Below are 14,221 nucleotides of genomic sequence, written 5' to 3'. Positions count from 1 at the left end.
ACACACACACACACACACACACACACACACACACACACACACACACACACACAGACACACACACACACACACACACACACATACACACACACACACACACACACACACACACACACAGACACACACACAGACACACACACACACACACACACACACACACACACACACACACACACACACACACACACACAGACACACACACAGACACACACACACAGACACACACACACACACACACACACACACACACACACACACACACACACACACACACACACACACCAAAACAATAACAATAACAACAACAACATGTGCAAAATACCAAACCAACCCAACTATACTTTACTGTTCAAGAAGGAACTGCAGATGCTGGAAAATCGAAGGTTACACAAAAAAAAGCTGGAGAAACTCAGCGGGTGTGCCTGCACATACGAGATGTGCAGTGAAATGAAAAGTGGCAATGCTCGCGGACTTTGTTCAAAAAGACAACCAAACAAACTATAAACACAATCATAAACACACACACATATTATTTTGCATATTAAACATTGGAAGGAAAAACGTTCAGTAAAGTAGAAGGTACACAAAAAAGCTGGAGAAACTCAGCGGGTGCAGCAGCATCTATGGAGCGAAGGAAATCGGTAACGTTTCGGGCCGAAACCCTTCTTCAGACTTCAAACGTTGCCTATTTCTTTCGCTCCATAGATGCTGTTGCACCCGCTGAGTTTCTCCAGCATTTTTGTGTACCTTCTACTTTACTGAACGTTTTTCCTTCCAATGTTTAATATGTAAAAGAATATGTGTGTGTGTTTATGATTGTGTTTATAGTTTGTTTGTTTGTTTGTCTTTTTGCACAAAGTCCGCGAGCATTGCCACTTTTCATTTCACTGCACATCTCGTATGTGTATGTGACGAATAAACTTGACTTGACTCTAGGTGAAAAACTCTTTTGATTCATTTAAACTTGTATCCATGTCTTGTAACTCACAGTAAAATTAATCCATCGCGTATGTTCGATTTAGTTTCACGCGTGCATTTCTTGGTTTCTTGGTCCTCCAAAATATTCCAACTGGAGGTGGTGTTTGTGTTTTCAAATTTCTGAGCTTTCCAATGTAAACGATTCTAAACTTTGCAGCATAAACATTTTGAATATTTATGAAAAGAGATCATGATTTATTCAAACACTTTTTTTCCAGCTTGCTTTTTGTGTTTTTTTGTCCAATCTTTTTAGACTGACTAAATTGCAAACAGGAATATGGAACCAAAATGGGGTAATTGTGTGGGAAATAATGTTTTGCTCGGGAGGCGAGCAGCATACATATAAGATGTCAAATATAGTGACAGTGTTTGTGTCGAATGCTAAAACATCAGGACGGATATCTCTTGCATTTACTTTTTGTTTACCCTGACCCATTCATATCGTGTGGAATCAATGTTGGTGTGATGAAAGGGAAATGGAACATATGGAAGGCTGGTAATATATTTGTTTGTCTGGACCACTGTAGTACATGTGTAGGAAAGAACTGCAGATGCTGGTTTAAATTGAAGGTCGACACAAAATGCTGGAGTAATTCAGCGGGACAGGCAGCATCTCTGGAGAGAAAGAATGGGTGATGTTTGAAGAAGGGTCTCGACCCGAAACGTCCTGCTGAGTTACTCCAGCATTTTGTGTCTACCACTGTAGTACATATCATTCATTTGGATGTAGACACAAAACGCTGGAGTAACTCAGAGGGACAGGCAGCATCTCTGTATAGAAGGAATGGGTAAGGATGCTTAAAGCATTTTACGATTGAACGGAAAATAGCTAAAGATTTATTTAATAAATGCTTGAGATTAATGGTAGGGATAACAAACTGAATGAATGGTTTTACATTTCTGCTTTTGGTTCGTCAGGTTCTGCTTTTCTTTTAATGGTTATGGTTTTAATTAAAGCTGTTTGTTGTATCTTGTGAATTCTTCATCCTTCACCACGGGGTAGTTCACTTCCTTTCCCATCGTTAAATCGTTTCCCATAGTAAGGTATTGTGAGGATAACTAAAATTAATTTACTGAAGATGTTTATCTGAAACGCATCAAATTGCAGTGAGATATCTACAGAAACTCAAAGAAAGGGTTTGCATTGTATACTTGTCACAAACTCAAGATCCTCCAAAGAGTTTTGTAATCCGGTTAAGTTTTCTAAAAAAAATTCAGTCAGTTGTATATAGGAAACATATTTTCAGAATATTGTTTAAAATGAGTGCATCTTTCTTCAGGTAATCAAATTGATGCAAAGCTATCTCTATGTTACGTCAGAGGTAGACAAAAATGCTGGAGAAACTCAGCGGGCGAGGCAGCATCCAGAAATAGGCGACGTTTTGGGTCAAGACCCTTCTTCAGACCTTGCTTCTATGTTATGTCAAGTTGCTTGGTTAAGCAACTCTCTTATTGTGTAATACAAAAATGCCAAGAGCTATAAAGCTCAAGTTTCTATCGTGGAGAGTTGTGTAATAAAAGTGAGATGTAAGTGAGTTTTACACTATTTTAGTATGGGGAAAACAGAAAGCTTTATTTATCTAAACCTAATTGAACATTGTATTGTAAGTACAGCATTTTAAAGCTGGCATTTAAAATGGTCTAAGCAAGTAGTTTGACATTGTTGCTGAAAGCCGAATGTGCTTAATTTGTGGTGTGCATACAGTGCTGTATTAAGAGGGCACACAGCATTGTGTGATAAGCCACAGGATTTTTGACCTGAGCTGGACTGTTTTAATGCAAAGCAAAAACAGAATACTTCCTCATAAGGGAACAATACACCAAGGCCGAGGAGGCAGGTGTCTCTACGGAACATGGGAAGTGACGTACACAGGTGATGCTGTTTGCTGCCCTGTGCCCTAGAGGCTTAAACAAACAGGTTTGGTAAAATGACTTCCACAATACGCACATAGCAAATCTCCAAAATTTGGCGTAATAGTTTGCATGGTATATATTCCTTTGAAGTGAGGATAGAATTATCGTCCAGGCAAAAAGCTGCAGCCATAGCAAAGCAAAAACCCACAAGAGGGAAGTCACCTTGTTGCTGTGGTTTTGTTAGTCTTGGTTGAGAGAAGATGGTTGAGCTTGGTATCACCAGCATTTCTTGTTCTTCTTTGAATTACATTCTGGAGCTTTTACTAAGGTGGAGACAGTCACAATATTGCATTTCATTTGAAATGAGGATATCTGGTTGGTAAATTAATTAATTGCTGTCATTTAGTGTAATGGGTAGTAGGAGTATTGGGTGGAGTTTGTGGAGTATTGGGTGGAGTTTGTTGGGAACATGACGGAAAATGAAGGGTGGAGATTAATGAAATTGCTCCATAGACTTGATGGGCTGAATGGCCTCCTCCAATATCTAACAGTATTTCATTTTGTTTGGCAATGCATTAGACTGCCAGGTTTGACTGTGTACTCCAGTTCTCTTGAATAGAGACAAGACTCAATGGACAATAGGTGCAGAAGTAGGCCATTTGGCCCTTCGAGCCAGCACCGCCATTCAATGTGATCATGGCTGATCATCGTCAATCAGTACCCCGTTCCTGCCTTCTCCCCATATCCCGTGACTCCACTATTTTTAAGAGCCCTATCTAGCTCTCTTGAAAGCATCCAGAGAACCTGCCTGCACTGCCCTCTGAGGCAGAGAATTCCACAGAATTCCTCCAACTGATCTAAGCTGACATTTGATCAGTGATGTGACAGAATCGATGATGTTCCCAGGTAATTTAGCAATGCATTGCTTTTCGTGGTACATTTGGATTTATTAACATTTTACTAAGTTGAAAGAGCTTTGCCCTGTGGAATATCTGGCTGTTTGGATCCATAAGAGACTGCAGACGCTGAGATCTTGAACTAAACACAAAGGAGTTTCTCTGTAGAGAGGATGCAGACTATGTCTGAAGAAGGGTCCCGAACAGCAATGTCATTTGTCCATTCCCTGCACGTGTGCTGTCTAACCTGCTGAGTTCCTACAGCATTTTTTGTTGTTGGTTTTTTGCAACCTGTCTTTTGATTAATCACACAACAGAAAAAGCCCATCTGTGGTGACTGGAGCTGCTCCCACCTAATAGCTCATCGAGAGTCCATATTACAACACTGCCACCACAAACGACCTACACGAGTTCCACACTGAAACCTGTGACGCATTCACCTCCTTCACAAAGCATTACGTGTTGGGACCTCCTTTACAGGATGGCTTCTTACCCAGGTCTTTTAAAGTGGGGGTTAAATATCAAAAGAGCAGTAGACATCATCTGATTCAAATCAATACATCATATTTTAAACAAAAAAAAATATAATCTTCAGCAATTCAATATAATTTATTAAATTAAGTAGACAGTATTCTAAAAGGCTGCTACGGTGATAATCTGATTTTAATCCACCTCTTTAGTATAATCCAATCTGTCCTTTGCACATTGTTCCCTCACAGGGAAGGAACCAGCTTCTCATTTTGACTTCTTCCTAAAACCACCCAGTTTAAGTACAAATAGTTTCATGTTTGCCAATTTCAAAGGGCACATTTTTTTAAATGGTATCGTTGTAAGATTTTGTTTTGAGGTGAGTTTTCGAAGGTGCAGTACTTTGCCCTGTACCTGTGGTTTTGGCAGCAACATTATCCACTTGCACATTATAAACTAATACAAAGTTTGACCTTTCAAAGCTGGTGCATTATTGAAGGTGGGGCTGCACTGCCTTTGAAGTGTCTGCGTTCTTAGAATTTTTAACAAATTTACAGTAATTATAGTTCTCTCGTATGTTTTTTATAGTCAATTATTAGTGTAGTCAATCTGAAGACTGAAATCCCCATTTGTTTTTTTGCTTCAAGTTGCAGGTGAATATTTTGTAGACACACTAAATATATCTAGTTATTAGAATCTGTCCGGTTCTGGCAATTAGTGAAATAAGAAGCAGTTGAAGACTGCAAACATCACTTATCCATGTTGTTCCGAGATGCTGCCTGACCCGCCATGTTACTCCAGCGCTTTGTTTCTTTTTTTTTGTAATTCTGCATCTGCAGTTCCTTGTGTATTGCACTTGGAGCTGGAAGGGTTTTGGGGGAAATCTAGAGTGTTGGGTTGAAGTGGCTTTTGGTGAATGGACCAATGCACAATGGCTGGAGGAATGGGGAGCCTGAGAGGAAGCCAGGGTTGCGAGGAGATTTTGCTTTTGGATATGTATTGAGGTTGATGGACTAGAAAAGTGAGAGGCCATGATAAAAGTATGAGGCCAAGATAAAAATATGGTTTATCTTAGTGGATGAACATGATGTTCTGAGGCTTGGGGCTTGCATGAAGCGTTTGGATGTGTGGTAGATTATGGGGCATGACTGTAATATCCCTGGGTTAATTGAGGAGATGACAGCAGCCAAAGCATATACTAACATCTACTTTAAAGAAGTTCTCCTCCTCTCTCCGACTGCAGTTTTGTCAAACTCTCTCTTACTGCTCCCCCTCTGTGATTCCTGTTCTTTGACAGTGTGCAGAAGGGTCACCTATCCATGTCACCTGAAACGCTGCCTATCCACATCCTCCAGAGATGCTGCCTGGCCCGCGGAGTTACTCCACAACTTTGTGTTCCATTCAAGATTCTAGCATCTGCCGTTCCTTGTGACTAACAAAGTCTGTGACAGATGTGGAGGGAAAAAAGGAAGAAATGTTGCGGTTGCGTTGGTGGTATCCTCGTGGGATCTTGTTTGCTGCCTTTTGGGAATGTGGTTTGATGACCACTCAGGAAAGGATTTCATGAGATACTCAGAGTGCAGTTTGTCCCCGTTTTATTCTTCATGAATATTTCTCTGTTTTCACTACAGAGGAAGACATGAAGACTGGCAAACTTGGGAAAGTTAATGGCGATGTCTTGAGGACAAGGCAGTTGGAGGTGCTTGCACAGAGAGGAAAGGTTATGGGCTAAATGTGGGCAAATGGGACTAGTTTTGGGGCATCTCGATTGGCATGGATCTGACGTGGTGAAGGGCCTGTTTCCCAGCTGTATGACTCTACTTGATCTCTGGCTTGCATGCAGTGAGTTGAAAGGAGCAAGGGAACAAAAACATAATGCTCGTAACATTAGATGGGTGAGCGGAGAATTGACCAGGTAGTTTGACTCCGTTAGATGGTGTATTTTTCAGCATCTGCAGTATTTTTTTTGTTCTCGAAGGTAATGAGTATTACCCCCTCGGTTGGGATGTTCAGCATTGCTGCTGATCTGTAATTTAAAGAGGATTTGACCCAACTGTTACACAGACGCTGCACGCCAGGGAGCTTCACAGGTGCTGAGCCAGTGAAAGCTGGCATCTTCCAAGACTTTGGATTTGGTCGTTGTTAATCTTCTTCCTATGGAACCTGCAGGTTGATTGAAGGCTGCACATTGAGTTCATTAAGCTCTTTACCCCGAAAACAACAACAGTAAAGCAATGCATGTGGTGATGAGTGAAAGCTGACACACGGGGGGGGATTTTAAATGAAACAGTGAAAGGAGGGTGTTGGGTGATAATTACTGAAGAATCTAACAGAGTCCTTGGATTATCTGTTTTTCTTCATTGCAGAAATTTATCACCAAATCATTTTCACTGTGATTTTTGAGTAGTTTAGTTCAGAGATGCAGCGCGGAAACACCGGGTCCATGCCGACCAGTGATCCCCGCACATTAACACTATCCTACACCCACTAAGAACAATTTTTACATTTACCAAGCCAATTAACCTACAAACCTGTAGATCTTTGGAGTGTGGGAGGAAACCGAAGATCTTGGAGAAAGCCACAGGGAGAACGTACAAATTCCGTACAGCCAGCATCCGTAGTCGGGATTGAACCTGGGTCTCCGGCGCTGCATTCGCTGTAAGGCAGCAACTCTACCGCTGCGCCACCCTGACCGCCCTACTTTGAGTACTTTGAGGCAATGCGTTTCAGTGTTGTCGAAGAGGCAGGTGATCTCTGCACAGAGTCAGGAGGTAACAAGCTTGAAAGCCACGTCTTGGCTCAGTTAGTGGATTTACCTGTTGGCGTGACTGCATAATCCTTGTCATTGCAATAATATTTGCCCAGGGAAAGGCAAGTCAACCAAGATTCTGTGCTAGGTATAATTCCTAGGTTTTTGGAAGTTCACCAAATAAATGATATCATTGTGCACCTGAATTTTAAGTAGTTGTAATCATAGAAAAATGTAAGCTAATCATAGAAAAAAATCTATGTGCAGTGCTCATACAAGTAGTTTTTGTTGTTTTAAAAAAAAAGACATAGAGTACTGGAATAACTGGGAGGGTAAGGCAGCATCTATGGAGAACATGGATAGATAACGTTTGGGATTGGGAACCTTCTTCAGGCCAAAGAATCAACAAGTTCGATGAAGAAGGGTCCCGACCCAGAACATTGCCTAGGCTCGGTTTGAAGAAGAGACCAAACACTTTGCCTTTTTTATCGTAACAAGTATCAGTTCAACCTTTTTGTCATTGTTTGTTTTTATACTGAACATTTTGTTTATTATGAGTTTTACAGACTACTATGTTTACATATCTGTTGTGCTGCTGCAAGTAGGAATTTAATTGTTCTGTTTTGGAACACATTAAACACTCTTGACTCTTGTTTGGTCAACAATGGTTTAACATTGAAACACTGAGGCCGTTTGTGGTAGCTCATGTACAGCTGAGGAAGTTCCCAAACTGGAGTCTGAGATCGGACTGGGAAAGTACCAACCAGTTCTGCCTCAAAGTAAAGATGGCAAAGTGCATGACACCGACCCCGACCATGCTGATGAGGATCGGCTATCTCTGGAGTTGCTGACATCTGTTGAACATACACAAGCGACCAGAGATGCCTGCGAGCAGTGATCACTTCAAACAAAAATCTGCTTTTGGATCTAATGATTAGTCTGAGCAATTCATAAGCCTGTCTCCTATGGAACAAGTCATGGCTTTGATTGTTTTAAAATTATGAATCGGTTAATATACATCTAATTGAAGCAACATTTTATGCATTTCATTCAAATAGCTGATTAAAGCCAATTGGAAATTCTCAGTCATCTATGACTTAACATGAATTAGTTAGCTGACCACACCAGTTAGGCATGTTCCTCTTCCTTTTCCCAAAAAATAATCAGTTGAGTACTTCAACTGGGAGGTCAGACAGATGTGAACCCGACTCTTCCTGACAGATGTGAACTATCTGCTGACTTCATTCCCAGCTGAAGCAGCCGTGTATTCTGCACTGCGCAACAAGACCTACAAAGACACTTCTTTTGCTTCTTTTGAATCCATTCCCTCGAGTCCACTGATCTGTGATTTGACAGCAAAAGTACCAGAATTTACAGATAACTGCTTTGATCGTGTTTTGGCAGGAACATGAATCATCGGTTTAGCTAATCCAAGAACAGAAGAATATAGGGGTGTCCTATATGGTAATTGCAATCCTTTGCCAAAGTTTCTATTTCCTGATGTACTTGCACGCAATAAGATGACATTGTGGTTTCCTGTAAAACCAGTGAATGCTCCACTATTGATTTATTGTTTTTATTATTAATTTATGGGATGTAGGCAAGACTAGCATTTAATTTCCATCATTAATTCCTCTTTGAGAGGTGTGTGAGGTGCTGGCTTAAACCATTGCAATCTGTGCAGTAATAGCTTTGCTGTTGCGGATGCAGTTACAGGAATACGCCCAACTTCTAAACAGGTTGTAGGTTTACAGCGTTTACATTTATAGGCCATAACATTATTTCAATGTAGTGATTGTTGTAATTTTTCATAAAAAGCACTTTCCCCTTTCTGAAATAATGCTGCAACTATGCGTAGTATCAAGAAGATTGCATCTTCTCAGTGGTTTGAAGGAAGGTGCCAGTTTTGAATCCTACCAACCGATCAGCTTTCTAGTTGTTAATTTGACACCCGGGTCAGACTTGTGTTTTGATCCATTGCTCTGAATGTTACTCCAGTCACGCCCTGTGCCCACTGCAGCATCCCTTGTAAACTGCCATAAAAATTCCTTTTCATCATATGCTGGGTGTAATTAAATGTTCTAGTTGATTGTAGCTCAATGCAGCAAAAGATCCAAGTTCATTCCAGAGTAGGTTTAGTTTAGAGATACTGCACAGAAAACAGGCCCTTCGGCCCACCGAGTTCGCATAGACTGGTGATCCCTGCACATTATCACTACCCTACACACACACTAGGGAGAATTTACAATTATACCAATAATAGTTAATTTACAATTTTACCAAGCCCACTAACTTTGAAACGTGGGAGGAAACCGAGGATTTGAGAGAAAACTCATGGGGAGAGCATACACACTCCAAGCAGACAGCATCCGTAGTCGGGTTCGAACCTGGGTCTCCGGCACTGCAAGGCAGCAACTCCACCGTTGTGCCACCATGCCGCCCGTTATGGAAGGGGCATTTGTACTTTCTGAGACATGAAGATTGAGTTGATTTCTATTCAGTGCCATTTTCAGCATATCCCAGCTAGATTCCTCTTGCATTCCAGCAGCATGTCATTATCAATATTTTGGAAATGTGTCACAGAAAGCAAACCTGCTGCATGCATCCAGAAAAACAGCTTTGATCCACACAGTAACTGTCACTTGTATTGACAAAGAGAGACACAAAATGCTGGAGTAACTCAGCGGGTCAGGCCGTATCTCTGGAGAGAAGGTATACAATAGAATATGGATAGGTATACACTTGTATTAACAATCAGCTTTTCCTTTTGTTAATATTTGAATGGTACAACTACTTACATTTGTTTGAAAATTAGTGCAAAACAAATCCAGTGCTGCTTCACCAAAGCCCCCTAAATTCTCGTGAGTTAGTTGAATATTTTTCCGGAATTTACATAAACGGTTATCTTGGCTATTTTGAAAACAATGTGTTGAAGCAACACAAGCCACATGCGTTCATTCGGGTCGAGACTCTTCTTCAGATAAGAAGAGTCTCGACTCGAAACGTCGCCCATTTCTTCATTCCAGAGATGCTGCCTGAGTTACTCCAGCATTTTGTGTTTATAATGGAATTGTATAATAGGTCATGTGCTATTTTGTTCTGAATTGCCACCAACTTCCTGCTACATCGCCATTGCTCTAGTTCTTTTAGGAGTGGCGGACAAATATAGCACACCTGGTCCTGAGGAATGTGTTGCCACCCAGAACTGTTATCAAGAGCAATCAACATTTTTTTTTTTCATAGCAACCATTCGAGTTTTTGTGTCACATTACACTTATTGTAAACACAATGCTTTGTACAGATTGAAAAGAGACGATACAGAAAATAGCTTCTTTCTTGACACTTTTTGGCAGCTCACAATAGGTTCATTGATGGCCCTGTAACGTACGATGCTTTGTTCCATTGGTCCCTGTTTTTTTTGTGATGAATGAGACACCTGCCATATTTTTCCTAGAAAATGGGCAGAATCAGAACTTTGCCTTCAGTGAGGAGGGTAGGAAAACTCATCGGCAGGCAGGAGAGTGAGCAGCGCATTTGTTTTTTTTTTTCAGTTTTATTTCAGTTGGGATTTGCATTTATGGGATTTGCATGTCCAGAATTGGTCCTGCCCTTATATCAGGTTGGGGATAGTTTTGCCAATGCCTAAATAAAGGAGGTTGTTAGAAAGTGAGTGTGATTGGTGTATTGGTGGTTCCTTGTTACAGAAGTTCCTTAATACAGGACGGAGCACTGCTTGAGTCAAGACAAGTGCCTTTCCATCTCGCTGAATGATTGTCAAGTGCCTGTTGTGTTGGAGTGTGTCAAGTGTGTGTGTGTTGGAGTCAAGAAATTAGAGACCTTGTTATTAAACGGTGTAAATGTATTATTGTCAACCCAGCTCGCCTCCTCCAAATGATTGTAAATGCAAAGTGGAATAACTGAAACATAAAGAATGTAAATTAAATGGGAGAAAAATAGGCAACTTGAAAATATCTTGTTCTAATCAACAAATTTGTCACATTCATTTCAATAAAAACAAGTGGCTGGAGTAAGTTCCAGGATGCTGCCTGACCCGCTGAGTTACTGCAACGCTTTGTTTTTCTGTAAACCAACACCTGCAGTTCCTTGCATCTGTTACTTTCAATGACGGTAGTTATTTTAATATAAAGATGGATATTTTTGAGTATGTACATTTTTATAAGGTTACTTTAAAAAAAAATTTAAAAAAAAAATTAAATTTCAAAATAGACTTTATTCAGGTAATAAACATATACAATATGTGAACCGTGCGAAGAATCAAACCGACATTTTCGGAGGCTATACAAATTGTTCAATGCAGTTTATATACATTTCACAAATCTGTCCCCCACCCGTGCCACTCATGTGGCCCCCTGGCGTGGGATACCTTCCCTTATTTTGAGGGGCGTCTCCACCATACAGCACCCCCCATGTCCAGCAGCAGAAGGACCCTAGACTGTGGTCCTCCCCCACTGAGCCTTGGCGTTGGCTGCGCCAAGCTTCAGTGCGCCCCTCAGCACGTACTCCTGCATTCTGCAGCGGGCCGGTCGGCAACATTCCCTGACGAACATCTCGCTCTGCTGGGTGGTGAACAACGCTCGGGCAGACCAAAGAACGTCTTTCACCAACTTGATGACCTTCATATGGTTACTGTTGGAAACTACTACCTAGTTATTGCATGCTTTATCCTTTGCTGCTCTCACAATCTTTCCTTTTATCTCCTGTGGTTTGAGGGTGTGTTTGATAGTAAAGACCTGGTCTCTGTCCGAGCCTCGAGGTGCTTATTCCTCTTACTAACTGTTTGACCAATCTAACAACCATTCTTCATTTCATCTGTGTTCACAGCTTTGATTATTCAGTTCAAGGCACCAAGGCAAAATTGCATTGAAGGGGGACTGATGAAGCCATTAGCTTTTGTTTCTTGCAGCATAACAACAGGCAAACGGTGGAATGTGAATGATGTTCAAATTAAAATTCCAGGCACCCAAATACAATGCGGAGGAATTTGATTTCACCCACTGTCCATCAGTCCTGAGATTTAGAAAAGGGTATTCAACTCTAGTTTCATTCTGAGGGCGTTATACATTTTGGGGTTTGTCTTCTCTTTTTACTCTGGCACTGTTGTCTTCTGTGTTTCAATTTGTTCTCTATACAAACCCTGGCTTCATAATGGTCTATTGTGCATCGGTATGTAGGCTTGATGCACAAGCTCATTGATGACAAACAACAGACAGTCTCCTTTATTAATGGTTGTTTGTCTTTGCAATGTGGACGCTGCTGGTGGTGGTGGTATTTATTGTCCCCGGGATCTACAGGCAGCAAAGTCGCACGCATTTGAGGATCTGGAGTTGCACATGCAGAATGTAGAAAGGCACAGGGCAAGCCCTTTGGCTCGCGATGTCCACATCGGACGTGATGCCAATTTAAACTAATCTCCTTAACCTGCACGTGATACATATCCCACCATTCCCTTTACATGCCTATCTAAAAGCCTCATAAATAGCACTAATGTACCTGCAGCTGCCTCCACTACCAATGCAGCAGCGTGTTCCAAGCACCCACCGTGTGTGTGTGTGAGTGTGAATTAAAAGAACACAAAACTTGCCCTGCGCGTCACCTTTTTCAACTTTGCCCCTCTCACTTTATACCCCTCTCCCCTCTAGTCTTTGACATTTCCACCTTGGAGAAACCAGTTCTGATTTTCTACCCTATCTATGCCCCTCATCATTTTGTAAACTTCTATCAAGTCTCCCCTCAACCTCAGACGTTGCAGAGAAAACAATCCAAGTTTGTCCAATCCTCCTTTTATAGCTAATAACCTCAAAACCAGGCAGCATTCTGGTAAAGCCTTTCTGCATCCTCTCCAATGCCTCCACATCCCACCTGCAATGGGGCGACCAGAACTGCACATAATTCTGCATATGTGGCCTAACCAAAGTCCAATTAAGCTGCATGATGACCTCCTGACTCTTATACTCAATGCTCCAATGACGCATGTGGGGCAGAAAGGTGAGATTTGAAGTTTTCCTTCCCTGAAGAATAGTCGGGCATGAGAGGAATTCTCAAACACAATCCAGTAGTTCTGTGCTGAGATTAGTTTTGTTATTTCCAAATGAATTTGATGACATGACTTTACATGCCCCATGTGGGATTCAAACATGTGCCTCTGAAGCAGTAACTTTTACTTAGCTGTGATCCAGTGACAGATCAGCATGTCACTGCACCCACTGAAGCTCATTAACTCAGTGCGATCTTATTTGTTATTGAAATTTGGCCATATAAGTACCTAATTCATGGTGAACTGCCAAACAAATTTATTAAAATAAAAGAAAGCGGAGGATCTAGTGGTTTTTGTTATCGGGCAGGTAATACAGAGACCTGAATTCAAATCTCTCCATGGCTGACTGTTAAAGTTGCATTTTAGAGGGTTTTGATCCGAAACGTTGCCCATTTCCTTCGCTCCATAGATGGTGCCTCACCCACTGAGTTTCTCCAGCTTTTTTGTCTACCTTTGATTTTCCAGCATCTGCAGTTCCTTCTTAAATACAATGTAGAAAATATGGTCCATTTCAGAAAAACAACCAAATTCGAGTTACACAAACTGCTGGAGTAACTCAGCGGATCAGGCAGTGTCTCTGGAAAAAATGGATGGGTGACGTTTCACGCTGGGACCCTTCCTGACCAGGACCCTTCCTGACTTTCAAGAGAGAGCTAGATAGGGCTCTTAAAGATAGCGGAGTCAGGGGATATGGGGAGAAGACAGGAACGTGGTACTGATTGGGGATGATCAGCCATGATCACATTGAATGGCGGTGCTTGCTCAAAGGGCCGAATGGCCTACTCCTGTACCTATTGTATATTGACTGACTCGCTCAGTTACTCCAGCCATTGATGTTTATCTTTGGTATAAACTAGCATCAGCAGTTATTTTTTAATTCCATTTAACCAAATCGAGTGTTGTAGTAACTTTAAAAAGCTGCCTACCAGGCACTGATCTGAAGAGAACATGCCCACACTTAAAAGAAAATACTACAGACGCTAGAAATGTTATATTTGAACTGAAACTCATTTATTCATGTATTTATCAGGCTGAGCAACATCTGTGTAAATAGAAACCTTGTTTGTGTTGAATGGCCATTTTTCCTTCTGTTTTGCTGAAACTGCCAATAAGGTGAAAAGGACTTGCATTTTTGACATTGGAATAAATTGGCTTTAGACTTTAGAGATGGAATAACAGGCCCCTCAGCCCTTCGGCTCACAGACCAGCGATCACCCTGTA

At 41.3% G+C, this 14,221-nt stretch overlaps 1 protein-coding gene across 4 annotated transcripts in view; it reads left to right on the top strand.

Annotated features, from left to right (window-relative positions):
• The window catches only part of sipa1l3 (signal-induced proliferation-associated 1 like 3), a 161,746-nt gene that overhangs the window by 2,069 nt on the left and 145,456 nt on the right, over positions 1-14,221 (top strand). The window lies entirely within an intron of this gene.

This window comes from Leucoraja erinacea, chromosome 38 (genome assembly GCF_028641065.1).
Source record: "Leucoraja erinacea ecotype New England chromosome 38, Leri_hhj_1, whole genome shotgun sequence".
Classification (NCBI taxonomy): domain Eukaryota; kingdom Metazoa; phylum Chordata; class Chondrichthyes; order Rajiformes; family Rajidae; genus Leucoraja; species Leucoraja erinaceus.
This window is presented reverse-complemented; position numbering and strand designations above follow the sequence as displayed.